The 16317-nt window shown below is 32.7% G+C and overlaps 1 pseudogene; it reads left to right on the top strand.

Annotated features, from left to right (window-relative positions):
* Positions 1-3390: 3390 nt before the first annotated feature.
* Positions 3391-12064, top strand: LOC115245807 (annotated as a pseudogene).
* Positions 12065-16317: the final 4253 nt, after the last annotated feature.

Genomic DNA, 16317 nt, shown 5'->3' with positions numbered 1-16317 from the left:
CGAGAGAGAACGCAAGGGGCACGAAACAGAGTATGTCCTTTTCTATGTAGGCATCGGCTCCCACTCCTTAAATAAAGGCAAACGCTAGATATACTATGTCTATGATTTATAGTGTATATGACATACACTATAGATTTTCGGTACTGGCAGCGAATATCAGAACACGGCCAATATATATTATTACATCATGCTATAAACTGCATTTGGGCAACAGGTTTTTACAGGTATTTACAGAGATTTACAGGCTTATGTCAAAAGAAAAAAAAAGAAGAAATTTATACATTGTTAATACTAATATTGACGCTTTGATTGTTAGTAAAACTGCGAAGTCGAATAGTGATAGTGTGAAAACGTTTATAGTTACAACGCACAATAATTTTCTTTCTTTGCCCGCTTTCCTTTGATAACTCAACCATTGATTAATTTCTAACTAGATAGGGCGATCACGCATTACCAAGATGCCAACGCCGTTTGGAGACTTCAGATTCCTACGGAGTGCGTTCTGATTCCATTATCCTCTCAGACACTTTTCGTTAAACTCCGCCCATCACCCGCTCATCTGACTATCACCCATCGGGTGAAGAATCGGAACATAGCCCAAGATGCCAACGCCGTTTGGAGACTTCAGATTCCTACGGAGTGCGTTCTGATTCCATTATCCTCTCAGACACTTTTCGTTAAACTCCGCCCATTACCCGCTCACCCGACTATCACCCATCGGGTGAAGAATCGGAACACAGCCTCATGATAATATCTCTTTATCAGAATATTCATTTATAATATTTATCATATTCTGAACTTTCGGAATTTGTGTTTCATATGTCGCATTAATACTGTCATCATTTCTTCATCGCTAGAACTGCTCGAACTATTTAACAGTTCATCTAATAATAATATTTTACCTGCCATATGTTTTCATTGGAATACTCAAATTTGCACTGAACTGCACTGTCGAAAATCTAATGTATTTCAACCGAACGTACAAATAACACTGCACTGGGATAATGCAGTTCAGTCGAACACGTTTTCACTAGCACATATTTTTAGTGCATTATCAACTGAATACACATAAAATTCTGAACCAGTACAGGGCAAGCCAACCGAATACTAAATACTGAAAGAGTGCGTACTCAGTGCGCATCGGAACGCTCGTGATTGGTTCCGCTCTCGTTCCGTGTTACGCTATTCTGCTGCATGGGTTTGCACCTCTACAGTCCCATGGAGCGGATTACGCGGAAGCGGATTCAACGGATCGCTAATCACTGGACTGCTTCGACGTAATCTTTGAAAGGGATCTATTAATTTATCTATTTATCTTTATTGAATTTTATTTTATTTATTTTTTAATTTTTCATAATTAAAATTTTTTTTTTTAATTGTAAATTTGTAATTGTAAAAATTCTGGAAAGATGCCGAGCAGTTGTTACATTCCGAAATGCAAAAATACTACAAAAAATGGTTTTCATTTATTTAAGTAAGTAAAATGCATTCATTTTTAATAAATATTTTAGTACATCTCATGCAATAGCAATAGCTGACAAAAAGCGGAAGCAGCCATTTTGTTGTAAGATGTCATGGCCGGGTATCACATACGCACTACACATGCACCGCCGCCATTTTGTTGTAAGGTATCATGGCCGAATCCGGAAATCCGGCCGGCCACAGCTCTTTTGACGAAGTTAGCGATCTAATAGTAGTATAGATATCTGTGGATCTATCGGAACAACTTCGTGATTAGCGATCCGCTGGATCCGCTTCCGCGTAATCCACTCCATGGAACTGTGGTTGCGAGTCCATACAGCGGAATAGCGTTAAGCCTTTTGTGATTGTGATTTGCTACGCTCCAATCATACTTGCAATTGGTGCTTTCTGATTGGCTGAGGCAATCGCAATCGCAGCCGCGAGCCGCTAGTGTGATTCGGGCTTTAAGCTAATCTGTTGCATGAATTTGCACCCTGGAGTTAGCAGTCTAGTAATATATAGAAGTTTGTGATACTGTACCAAAAAATTGACCCCCAAAAAGTATGTATTACGTATGAGAAGTAAACATCTGCGCATGCGTGACTTAAGTAGGAGTCAGTAGGAAAGAAGAGGATAGGAGCTGAATATGTAAGGGCCTTGGCCACCCTGGAGTTAGCAGTCTAGTAATATATAGAAGTTTGTGATACTGTACCAAAAAATTGACCCCCAAAAAGTATGTATTACGTATGAGAAGTAAACATCTGCGCATGCGTGACTTAAGTAGGAGTCAGTAGGAAAGAAGAGGATAGGAGCTGAATATGTAAGGGCCTTGGCACATAGAAAAACTTAAGCAGTAAGACTTAAAACTTAAGAATTTCAATCATAGGGCCGTGGCACATAGAAAAACTTAAGCAGTAAGACTTAAGAATTTCAACCATACGGAATTTTCAGCGTAGCTTACATTTCAATATGGCTGCCTTACTGTTTGACCGTGATTGGTAAGGGCCGTGGCACATAAAAAAACTTAAGCAGTAAGACTTAAAGCCCGTTCTACATTGATCGCATGTTGCTAGTCGCAAGCAAATCGACCAATCACAGTCGATTATTCCGTCGAATATTCGACTGTGATTGGTCGATTTGCTTGCGACATGCGATCAATGTAGAACGGGCTTAAGACGTAAGCGAATTGACCAATCACGGTCGAACAGTAAGGCAGCCATATTGAAACGTAAGCTACGCTGAAAATTCCGTATGGTTGAAATTCTTAAGTCTTAAGTCTTACTGCTTAAGTTTTTCTATGTGCCACGGCCCTAAATTCGCTTACGTCTTAAGTCTTACTGCTTAAGTTTTTCTATGGCCCGTTTTACAATAAGTCGTATGTCGTTAGTCGTAAGCAAATTGACCAATCACAGTTGGATATTCTCGGAATAATCGACTGTGGTTGGTCAATTTGCTTACGGCTAACGACATACGACTTATTGTAGAACCGGCCTTGTAGAACGGGTCTATGTGCCACGGCCCTAAAGGGCATTCTACAATGGCAGTAGGCAGTACAGAGTGAGGAGTAAGATTTTAAGAGTTGGTTTTAAGAGCAAATGGGAATTGCCCATTTCGTTACTCTCGGTCTTTACATCACTAAAAACAGTATACTCTCCTACTCCTACAGCCTTGTTACTGCCATTGTAGACTGCTCTTAAGGCCGATGTAGACGAAAAGTGTTTTCGTGTGTGTGTGTGTGTGTGTGCTATGTACGCATGCGTTGTGTATGTACATACTTTTCGGGGCCATATATTTCGTAGGAGTTAGCAGTCTAGTAATATATAGAAGTCTGTGGTTTGCACCCTACAAATATAAAAATTTTTGAGACTAGAATTCTCTATTCAATAGCCAATTGCGTGACACCATGTCTATCTTTGTTTTCTTGCTGGACAACTCCTTATATATATTAAGTTTATGGTAGAGCACCGGAGTATAAAAAGACACCTTTATAGTTGAGTAATCGAAAACTACTTCGGCATCCGGCAAACGCCCCAGTGTATCTACTAGTATTGTTGTGTGTGAATTGAAATTTCTACTTAGATTTTTGCTGATAGATTGTCTTATTCTTACCGATTTTATCGGGAAAGGACAGTACAGTGGTGAATCGCATGGAAATCTTGCTCATGGTGAGTAGACAGACTCTTTAAACAATGATCGTAATCACTTGATGAAGAGAATAAGATATCACACTTATGTTCAAAGACTTTGCTAATTCGATAAGAGATTAAGCACGGCTAAAAAGTCGCGGAATATATAATAAAAACGTATTCACGTTTTTTTTTTACTTTATTTTATATAGTCGATATTGTTGGTTGGAAAACCTTGTAATGTAGATAAAGTTTGGTTACCTGCCGTCGTATTTTGGCTAGAATTGTTCGTATGAATCATGCATTCCATCTACCGTTTGATACCGGTGACGTATATATGCATATATACATATATATGTTTCGTGAATCGTGCAATGCCACACTCACAATTTTTTTTAATATTACTTCCAAAATAATTGTTATTTTTTATGATAATTCCTGATTTTATTAGTTTCTTATATTTATTATGTGTAAATATTTAATATGATCATTTCGAAAGATTTAATTTAATTTATCTACAACAAAAATTCGATGTTTTATTAATCACATTTTTTAAATTACATTCTGGCGATTCAGTTTACAAGATTAACAATGAATTCAATTACTTATACTATTACACATTAAAGGTTCTCTTTGCTATACATTACTTATATTTAATAATAAATATAAAACCATGACATTTAGAGCATTTTTGAAATGAAATATATACAACATATATTCGATTAAATAATATTATCATACATATTATAATTAGCAGAAGATTGGACACATTTCATTAATCACAATAATTAGGTTACATTAAAAAAAACTTAATTAGATTATATTTTAATAACTTTATGTATAGCAACCTTTAGCAAGCAGCAGTGTAAGTAAATGAATTTGTTTAAAGATTTGTCGTTCGTGTGTAAGCGATTCGTTATCATCATATTTGTAAGTTATATATCAGTGCATAATGCAATTTTTTCATATTACATATTTTTTTGTGTAGGGTAGTTACACCTGAGTTTGTTTTTTTATTAAAATTCTGAAGCATTATATACAAACATATATTTTTTAATATATGTGTGTGTTGTGTGAAAAAATAAACGGGATTTTATGCCTTATTTTAAATAAACGGCGATCGCTATTATATGTTTCCTTGTTTCATTTTTTTAAGTAAGTTATTTTGGTGATTATTATTAATTGTCATTAAACATTTTTTGTAATATTATATTATTATAATATAGTCAAAGTATATATTATATATTATGTATATATATATAATATATGTGCGATCAAGCAGTGAATAGTTTTTCTATTATCTATATGCACAGCTTAATTTTTTGAATGCTGGATTGCTTCATTATTGAGAAAAATCTAATTGATATATAAACATTATAAACATGAGACGATATATTTTGAATCTCTTAAGTTTTTCTTAATATGTGTTGCGAGTATATTTATCTACATGTGAAATTGGAGATAGCATCAAATACATGTATTAGTACACAGATGTCTACCCCCTAGAAAAACATGGAAAACCTGAAATTCTCAGGGATTTCTTTTGTACCTGGAAAAATCAGGAAATTCCCATAAAATTCTATCGGGACTCAGGAAATTAAAAAAAATTTTTTTTTTGATAATTTTACTCTTGTATTATAAGCAGCTAGCAATTCGATAAGCCAAATTATGAATTCTGTGTTAAAAATATATTATAAATATATATTTGTCTCCTTGTTTATATAATTCAATGTCTTAATCAAAAATTGAGTATGCAGTACATATTCCTTATTATAATTTTTAGTGATAAAATAATGAAAATATTATGCAGGTAGAAAATGTTCACTTTACGAATGCTATTTAGTTTTCTTTTAATACGTTTGCAAATCTAGCACTTGAAACTTAAGAGGTTCTGTGTTTTCCTTCGTATAAATAAAAAGTATTAGAAAACGCATATCATAAAAATATTATTTTAGAAATTTACACCAAAATATAATCCTTAAATTCTTTTTACTTGGAATTTTGAATAAAAATACCTGGAAGATCATGGAATTGTCAGGGAATTTTTTTTACAAGATTAAACATCCTGAATATACGACATTCCGCAAGAAAGATGCTGTAGCAATATATTTTTTATCCAAAAATAATTGGCTTTTTCGGATATAAATGCTTGTGAAAATACAGTGATTCTTGTCCAAATAGTGGTGATATGCGAAATGTGACATAGTGAGATAAAGGGTGGCAAAACAAGGCGAGGTAAAGCTAGACGAGACGTACTGCGCCGGTCGAAACTGGGAACGTCGAATCCGGGTTGGGATATTTTCTTTAGCCGCCGCCTTTACCTCTGTTTCCGCTTTCATCATCGTCACCGTTTTCCCTGTCGCTCCGTTATTTCTTAAATTTTATTTTTTTCCGCGATACTCGTATCAGTAAGAATTTGATATTTTCAAGCTTCGATTTTTCTAGTTGGTTATTAAATTACAAGTGCGGGTATTTCTGCATTTTTTAAATAGGAGTAGCTGTATTCGATATTTACAGCACTCTGGAATCTGTTTCTTTGACGGTGCAGCGAACTGTTCAGATATTCTCATATATTATTGATATCTTATAGATTATACCAACAATTCAAGTAAAATATATTCAACCCTCACGAGGTGGTGCCAATGATTATGTAAGAAATTAAACAAAATATTTATATATATCTAATCTTTCTTAAACTAGAGAGTAGACTATGGACTATGAAGCTGTTGAATTCATATTATCGAGTTTTATATTAAATATATGTTTGTTAAATTGCTTACGACTTTATTAATAATAGTAGTATAATTTATATTCAAGAAACTACATTTGAAACTACATTTTGGAGAGGAAATTATATGTGTGTATGTCTATAGTCTATATGTAATCATATTAGTGATGATACTACTGTACATCGATGTTATTCGTAACTAGTATTGAAGACGGAAGAGCAGCAGTAACGATAATAATCGCGAGTGATAACGCTAAGTGATATATAAGAATAATGTTTAAGTGCTGTATTTGTAACAATATATCGAAGAAAACAAATGCCAAGACAAAATCGAAAACAAACGACACACCGATTGGGTCGCCCAGAGTAACTACAATATCTACAAAAGTAGATGATGAGATTAAAATTAGGAAGATACATTTTCAGCCGCGTTGGACTTCACCCCAATTCGTATTAATTCCACGATAAAGAATTCTTGCGAGATTGCGCAAAAAAAAAATGCCAATATTAAAGATAAGTCAAATCTTGTTTCGATAAAAAAAGAAACCGGCAATTTAATCGATAAAGATAATAGCAATTTTGATGATATTGTTGAAGATCAGATGGAAAATGTCAATTTTGGCGCTAAATGCGCTATCAAAACAAATCTTTATGATGCATCAGGATACATAGAAAGGACGATCGATGACGGACCGGAGGACGAAGGCGATGATTCGGTTTTTGAAGCCTGTTCGAGCGGTAACGAGACGGCTAAGAAAACGCCACCAGGTATCACTATTCGTTAAGATTCCCGTAATCCTTTGTTTCTACGAATTGAGGATCACTAATGAGTAACATGTAGCCTTACAGATGTGACATTATTAATGTAGCATGTAACGATGTTACATTTATAAAATTATATAAATCTGTTCATACTGTTACTATTTGATGTGAATATACTGAAATATTAATTGCGTTTCAATAAATGTTAATATTTGGATTTTAGTAAGCAAAAAGTGCGCAATATGCCAGCAGATTGGCAATCTGGGCACTTGGCCCAGAATCTATTCGAATAGATTTGGTTGATTGGGATTTTAGTATTCAGACAAAAAATATTATTTGGAGAAATACTGAATTGGAAAACGAAAATGATGTTATGGTTTTAACACTAATGATGCTTTTATTTATGTAATAAAAAAAAAAAATAGTTGCTGTCGAGACGAATTCGATGATGTATGACGAAAGATCGTTATAAATTATTTAAGCTTAAAAAAGCGTAATATATATTCCAATTTTCAAAGTCAATTTTCTCGAAAATTACGAACGAAAAATTTAATTCTATATTTATATCTAATTTTTGTACGAAGAATTATATCCTTTCGCGGTTGTACTTTATACATTATCTGATCTAATCGTATATCAAACCAATATATAAAAGATATATAAAATTGTAATTTTTGTAATCTGCGAAAAAGAAACATTCAATAATTAATTATTATTTATTACATAGTAATTCTCCCGGACACACCACAATAAATTTTTAAAGTATATCTCAATATTATATCAAAGATAAGTTCTCACATCAATTCAAAGTATATATATGTATATATACAGGGTGGCTCATTTTTAAAATGACATTGATATTTTTCGAAAACCAAGGCTTTCATCGAAAAATGTTTCGTATAAAAGTTTTGTGATTTTGAGGGGGATATAAGATGGAACCATTGATTTGATCTTGGATGAAGGTCATGAGATTATTGCAAGATCATCTTTGTTTTTTTAAATGGAACCACCCTAATTTGTTTATATAAATCGATTTCTCATAATATTCGGCATAAAAAATTATAAGAGTAGAATGGTCAAAAATTTAATAGTTTACGAGATTTATTATACTTTAATTGACAATAATTTTATATAAATTATGAAATAACTCTCGTACAATATTTATTTTTCGATTATTTTACCTCAATATTTTTATGCACAAAATAATGAAAGGAATCAATTAGCGTAAAAAAAAACATTTAGTTGTTTTTATGAAAAAATATGAATTTACAACGAACAGCTACATATTTTTTCTTAAAAACAACTTTGTGTTTTCTTTACATTAATTGTGATCTCTTTCATCATTTCGTGCATAAAAGTCTTGAGGCAAGATAATTGAAAAATGAATATTTTACAAGATATTTCATAGTTTATGTAAAATTATGTTGAATTAAAAAGTATAAAATATCTTGTAAACTTAACTATTATTTTTTGTTACTTTACTCTTGTAACTTTTTACGCCGAATATTGCGAGGAATCGATTTATATACAAAATTAGGATGGTTTCATTTCAGGGTCACCTTCACATAATTTTGAAAAATGACCTTATTGTTAGTTAAAATTCAAGATTATCATTTTTTTCCCTTAAAACCTTATCAATTTTAACTGAAACATTTTTCGCACGTCGTCAAATTTCGGAGAAAATACCTGGCAATACTTTATGTGAAACACCCTGGTATATATGTATATATAAACTACTCACAACAATTAGAGGAATATCTACTTTTTTTAAATAGGCAAATTTTAATCAGCTACAACATCGTTGAAAATGAACGAAATGTAAATCCAAATAAAGAGTTTTAAAGCTTAAAATTTCCATTTTTGAAAGGTTATTATTGTTTTCGCGTTTCTGTGTTTCGAGCGAGTTTGGGAATTTTTACATATAGTAAACTACGAGCTGGACAAAATGGAAAAAATTTTTCTCACTTTGTGGGTCAGTCGCATCCCCCCCAAAAAATTTGCGAAAATTTTTGATTTTCTAATGTGAAAACATAAAGTTTTCTCTACAAAATCCTTTTTTTTTTTTAATTTATCTACGATTTTTGTTACTGTATTATCGCCGATTAAATAAAAATGAGCATTTTGACTTTGATTGCTCATAACTCCACTAAAAATCATCGTATCGCAATTCTCCAAAAACAAGTTCTTAAAGCTGAAATTGCGAACGTATAATTGCCAAAATTTTTTCAAAAACATGCAGACATAATGCAAACAACATAAAAATTAGTAATTTCTCCCTTTTTCATTTTTATCTAGAAAACAATCGTGTAGAACAAAAATATTTACTCTTTATGTTTTTTGTTGTCAAGTACCATGAATCTGAAAAAAAATTGTCGAATAGCTATGAGATTTTTTTTTATGGTGGCCATTATGATTTTATGAGGTAAAACGTACAAAAAAAAAGTGAAATTGCTTAATTTCAGTGAGAAAAAAAGAAAAAATAGAAAATAAAGTTCAATTAACGATAAAAAAATTTATATTCTCAGTGTACTGATACATTATCTTTACCAAGTGTCCGCAAGAACAAAAAATATTTTTTTAGTCTTTTTTTTTATCGGAATGTGAAAAAATTCGATCTTGCTTTAGATAATGCTAACGCCCGGCAGTATTTTTTCAAACTTTGATGAAGAAGAAAGTTTTTTTTGTTTTTACGGACACTAGTAAAGATAATGTAGTGTCGGTACACTGAAAATCAATTTTTTTAGCATTAATTGAATTTTATTTTTTATCTTTTCTTTTTTTACCACTGAAATTAAGCAATTTCATGATTTCTTATACGTTTTGTTCCATAAAATCATAGTGACCGCTATGAAAAAAATCTCATAGCTATTAGACAAATTTTTTTCAAATTCTCAAGGTATTTAAAAATTCAAAAATAGTGATGAATAAATTTTTGTTGTTGTTCTACGCTCTACACAATTGTTTTCTGGGTCAAAATGAAAAAGGGACAAACTGCTAATTTATACGTTATTTTCACGCATTTGTATCATGTCTACATGTTTTTGAAAAAATTTGGCAATTGTACCATTCGATAGAGCAAAGTTTAAGCTTTAAGAATCTGTTTTTGGAATTGCGGTAAGATGATTTTTAACAGAGTTATGAGCAAAGTCAAAATATTTATCTTTTATTTAATCGGCGATAACTCAATAACAAAAAATCGTAGGAAAATTTAAAAAAAAGATTTTGTAGAGAAAATTTTGTTTTCACATTAGAAAATCAAAAATTTTCGCAGATTCTCTTGGGCACGCGACAAGTCCACAAAATGAGAAAAAAATTTCCCATTTTGTACAGCTCGTAATTTTATATATGTAAAAATTCCAAAACTCACAGAAACTAGTAACATTCCGAAAGTAGAGATTTTAAGGTTTAAAACCTTTTTTTGAATTTACATTTCGTTCATTTTTAAGGATATTACAATTGGTTGAATTTTGCCTAACCAAAAAAAAAAAAAAAAAAATTAGATGTTCTAAGTTTTATGAGTAGTTATATTATATATACATATACATATAATACTTTAAAGAGCTTGTTTCCTACTTTTTTTGCAACTTTTACTTAATTTTTTGTAAAATAATATATAATATTGTTTGTATGACCATTTACATAATTGAATGTTTCACACACACATATATAAGTTTAAAATTAGAGTAAAGTAAAGACACATAATAATTTCCACTTTGATTTGTGAGTAAAAATTGACCTTTTATTTGCAATTTACTTGTTTTCTATTTCAGTCTTATTTTATATTTGAATTAATAGCAAAGAAAAGTCGTTTCGAAAATTTGCTTCAATGTCTACGAGTGATCCTATACAATTTATATCAGTTTATAAAAAATATCTGAGAGATGGGGTTAATTTATTCTTAAATTTAATGGACGGGGCAATGAGGGGCGCATGGGCTTTTGAAAGACAAATCTCTTTCTAAGAAGAATAAAAGTTCGACGTGTTGTATGTGTACCTTTCCGCAGTTGCCTCAATTCCACGTTGGTTGTCGAAGGAAGACAACGGCGAATACGCCTCAGAAGGATGCAGTGGCATGCAGGAACCGCCAGCGACGCCAGTCGCTCGTGATGAGCTAGCTTTAAGGCGGCACAGATTCTTCTCCGATTTGTTACAAGCTGCGCAGAATTCTACGGAGCACAGAGTGAGATTCGACCCACTAGGACCGATAGTGCACACCGGTTAGGGCTCGCTTGAATTTCCAATCGTTTATTATATGTATATGTGCGCGTGGTTCAGGAGTCAAACTAATCCACTTTGTCTCGCGAGTCACAAATTAACTCTACATATAGTATTTATTTTTATCAGTTTAATTTCTGATACAATTTCAACAGAGGATTCAAAATATTAAACTAAAATTGTTAATTAGACATTCTGCGTAATATACAATATTCTAATGTTTATACAATCCGTGCTTCAAACTATATAGTTTATTTTATACAATTTGTTGTGAAAAACTTTATAAAATAGCGGTGCTACACCCGCAAAATACATTAAACATATGTAGGCGGAGTTTAGTATGTATGGATAGTATAGCAATAAGAACAGTCATCTGACAAGCGAAGAATTTCGTATTTTATTCTCGGCTTCGGTGTGTCATTTGTGCCCAATATTTGTCTCGCTTATATACATACTATACATAAAAAAGAGAAAGCAAAGAGTAAATTAGTCGATCAATCCGTAATAAACGTCTTATAAGTTAGCGGAACAAAATGAGCAGAATCAATTCTAATTAATATTTTTATTTGTTGCCCATTTGTTGCTAAAAAGTTTCCAAAAAAAAAAATTTGTTGCTCTGTAAGTTTTTAAAAAAAATGATGTTCCGCTAAAGGAAGATTAAGTTAGCGGAACAATATATATATAGCAACAAAATTGTACATAACAATAATATAAGAATTTGTTGCTAATTTGTTGCTCTCGAAATATGCAAGTTCCGAATTTGTTGCTTGCAAAATAAGTATAAATAATGCCGGATAACTGCACAGCGTGCAAACTTACAAGAGTAAACCACCAGAAAAAAATTTGTTGCTAGCTTAAATTTGATACTGACGTATTGTCTGAATTTGTTGCTCTCGAAATATGCAAGTTCCGAATTTGTTGCTTGCAAAATAAGTACAAATAATGCCGGAAAGCGGCACAGCGTGCAAACTTACAAGAGTAAACCACCAGAAAAAAATTTGTTGCTAGCTTAAATTTGATACTGACGTATTGTCTGAATTTGTTGCTCTCGAAATATGCAAGTTCCGAATTTGTTGCTTGCAAAATAAGTACAAATAATGCCGGAAAGCGGCACAGCGTGCAAACTTACAAGAGTAAACAATCAGAAAAAAATTTGTTGCTCGCTTAAATCTGGTACTGATATATGGTCTGAATTTGTTGCTCTCGAAATATACAACTTCCGAATTTGTTGCTTGCAAAATAAGTATAAATAATGCCAGAAAGCCACATAGCGTGCAAACTTACAAGAGTAAACCACCAGAAAAAAATTTGTTGCTAGCTTAAATTTGATACTGACGTATTGTCTGAATTTGTTGCTCTCGAAATATGCAACTTCCGAATTTGTTGCTTGCAAAATAAGTATAAATAATGCCAGAAAGCCACATAGCGTGCAAACTTACAAGAGTAAACCACCAGAAAAAAATTTGTTGCTCGCTTAAATTTGATACTAACGTATTGTCTGAATTTGTTGCTCTCGAAATATGCAAGTTCCGAATTTGTTGCTTACGAAATAAGTATAAATAATGCCGGAAAGCCGCACAGCGTGCAAACTTACAAGAGTAAACTATCAGAAAAAAATTTGTTGCTCGCTTAAATTTGATACTGACGTATTGTCTGAATTTGTTGCTCTCGAAATATGCAAGTTCCGAATTTGTTGCTTACGAAATAAGTATAAATAATGCCGGAAAGCCGCACAGCGTGCAAACTTACAAGAGTAAACCAACAGAAAAAAATGTGTTGCTCGCTTAAATTTGATACTGACGGGCTTTCCGGCATTATTTATATTTATTTCGTAAGCAACAAATTCGGAACTTGCATATTTCGAGAGCAACAAATTCAGACAATACGTTAGTATCAAATTTAAGCGAGCAACAAATTTTTTTCTGATAGTTTACTCTTGTAAGTTTGCACGCTGTGCGGCTTTCCGGCATTATTTATACTTATTTCGTAAGCAACAAATTCGGAACTTGCATATTTCGAGAGTAACAAATTAGCAACAAATTCTTATATTATTGTTATGTACAATTTTGTTGCTATATATATATTGTTCCGCTAACTTAATCTTCCTTTAGCGGAACATCATTTTTTTTAAAAACTTACAGAGCAACAAATTATTTTCTTTGGCAACTTTTTAGCAACAAATGAGCAACAAATAAAAATATTAATTAGAATTTATTCTGCTCATTCTGTTCCGCTAACTTATAAGACGTCCGTAATAATATGATGAATGATATGATAATAAAATGTAATAATATGATATATAATTACAATATATCACTTCTGAGTTCTATGTAATATCATATATCTTTAGATACATATGATGACGGAATCTCCTTACAAGTATTATACATATATGCTAATTATACAAGGTGAGACAAATAAAACGTTACAAACCAATAACTCTAAAAATATTTGTCGAATCAAAAAGTTGTTCATGAGAAAGTTTCGTATTCGAGAGGCCTTTCTAACTACATAAATATAAAGTCGCCCCATTCAAGGGGAGCGGGAGATAATTTTATAATTTTAAATGGAACCCCCTATAAAATGTTCCATATTTTGATTCTACCTAAAAGAACAAGTAAATTTTATCTGAAACATTTGTTTGAAAAATGCTTCTATCAAAAATTATAAGCATTTAAACTTCAAAGTAGAATGCATTCAAACTAATAATAAAATCATAAATTAAATGTAAGATTATAGTTAAATCCAAGTAAAATGGCAAAAGAGCCACGCGCAGTTTTTAGGGCGCAAAGATATATAATTTAAACTACGCAAGACAACAAGGACCTTTATACTCCTTTTTTACTAATCTACATGATAAATTCCATAAGAAATTCAATCGCTTATCTATCGAACAGAAAAAAGAGCACATAGATTTTAAACCGATTCGCTATTTTTATCGCTCTCCTACTCATACAAAAGGTACATATGAGAAATCTCAGGGGTTTTCATTTAAACCGAGAAGCAATACCGCTCATGACTTGGAGATCCAAATTGACCCACACACTTTTAACGATACCGCACAACATCCTCTACACATTAATGAGAAGTGGTTTATTAATTTGTCGTCCACAGCTATCCCCAATGATGTTCAAAGCATATTACAGTTAGGTGATAACTTCAGCCTTCCCATTTCTAACAGGGAAAAACTAACTATTGAATTTATCAAAAATATTGAAAGCAATCTTGTGAAACTTCCTTCAGCCACTCAAGTGGCTATCAGAAACCGTTCGGTAAACATTATCAATAATCTCCCGAGTTACTCCACCCCGAAAAATGATTTTGACACACGCATTAAACAATTAATTGTTAGTACCAAAAAATTTTTTAAACACAATGACAATGTGATTGTCACTCGCGCCGATAAAGGGAACATCACAGTTGCCCTTGATAAAGATGTATACTTCAATAAGGTCGAAGAATTACTAAAAGACAATAATACGTATAATATTGTTAAAAAAGATCCTACTAATAGGCTTTCTTCACATCTACGGGATTTGCTCAAGAGATGGAAAGATGCAGATTTCATATCGCCCTCAACTTATAGATTTCTCAATTTTAGTGACGGGATCTTACCGAGAGCATACGGACTCCCTAAGATTCACAAACCTAACTGTCCTTTCCGCTTAATTGTCTCCTCACTTAATAGTCCCTTATACAATTTGGCCTCTTTTATTCATCGCATATTACTTAAAAGCTTTCCCATTGCACATAGTCACATCAACAATAGTTTTGAACTCGTGAAGAAACTTTCTGACATAAGTATCAACAATGATTTTCTTCTCATTTCTTTAGACGCCGTTTCCTTATTCACAAACATTCCTACTGATATAGCGATTGATAGCATCTCTTCTCGATGGAATTACATCTCTAATAATTGCAACATTTCACATTATGAATTCATTACTGCGGTTAGACTGATATTAGATTCTACTTTTTTTACTTTCAATGGAGTAATTTACAAACAAACTTTCGGTACTCCTATGGGTTCTCCATTGTCCCCCATTATCGCGGACATAGTCCTTCAAGATCTGGAATCTAAAGCTCTTGGGTCTCTGAATTATACCCCCCCATTTTTTGTCAGATATGTTGATGACATTGCAATGGCGGCTCCCTCTTCCCTCCTCAACCACACTCTAGACACTTTCAATACATTCCACCCACGTCTGCAATTCACAATTGAGATTGGAGAGAAAAACCGACTTAATTTCTTGGATATTACCATGATCCTGAATGATAACCACCTGTGACTTGACTGGTACCACAAGCCTACCTTTTCAGGGAGATATTTACATTTCCTGTCGAATCACCCTCTTTGTCAGAAGAGGGGTAATCGGTTTAACAGAATCTAATATCAGTCTAACCGCAGTAATGAATTCATAATGTGATATGTTGCAATTATTAGAGATGTAATTCCATGGAGAAGAGATGCTATCAATCGCTATATCAGTAGGAATGTTTGTGAATAAGGAAACGGCGTCTAAAGAAATGAGAAGAAAATCATTGTTGATACTTATGTCAGAAAGTTTCTTCACGAGTTCAAAACTATTGTTGATGTGACTATGTGCAATGGGAAAGCTTTTAAGTAATATGCGATGAATAAAAGAGGCCAAATTGTATAAGGGACTATTAAGTGAGGAGACAATTAAGCGGAAAGGACAGTTAGGTTTGTGAATCTTAGGGAGTCCGTATGCTCTCGGTAAGATCCCGTCACTAAAATTGAGAAATCTATAAGTTGAGGGCGATATGAAATCTGCATCTTTCCATCTTTTGAGCAAATCCCGTAGAGTTACATGGTAACCAACGGTAGAAGGCGTAATCCCTCATGTCGCTCCAAAAGGCAAAAACCATTCTCCATGTAGTCCATGTTATTTCGGGGCAGAAACCTCGATTCTTTAAGCATGAATCCACGAACATGGTGATACGTTAAGAATTAATTACTTTCCGAAGTATTACACATTAAGCGACAAAAGGATAGTTTAAATC

This window comes from Formica exsecta, unplaced genomic scaffold, assembly GCF_003651465.1.
Source record: "Formica exsecta isolate Colony F162 unplaced genomic scaffold, ASM365146v1 scaffold1316, whole genome shotgun sequence".
In the NCBI taxonomy this organism is placed as follows: Eukaryota; Metazoa; Arthropoda; class Insecta; order Hymenoptera; family Formicidae; genus Formica; species Formica exsecta.
The sequence above is the reverse complement of the archived record's forward strand: the minus strand, read 5'-3'. Positions and strand labels throughout refer to the sequence as shown.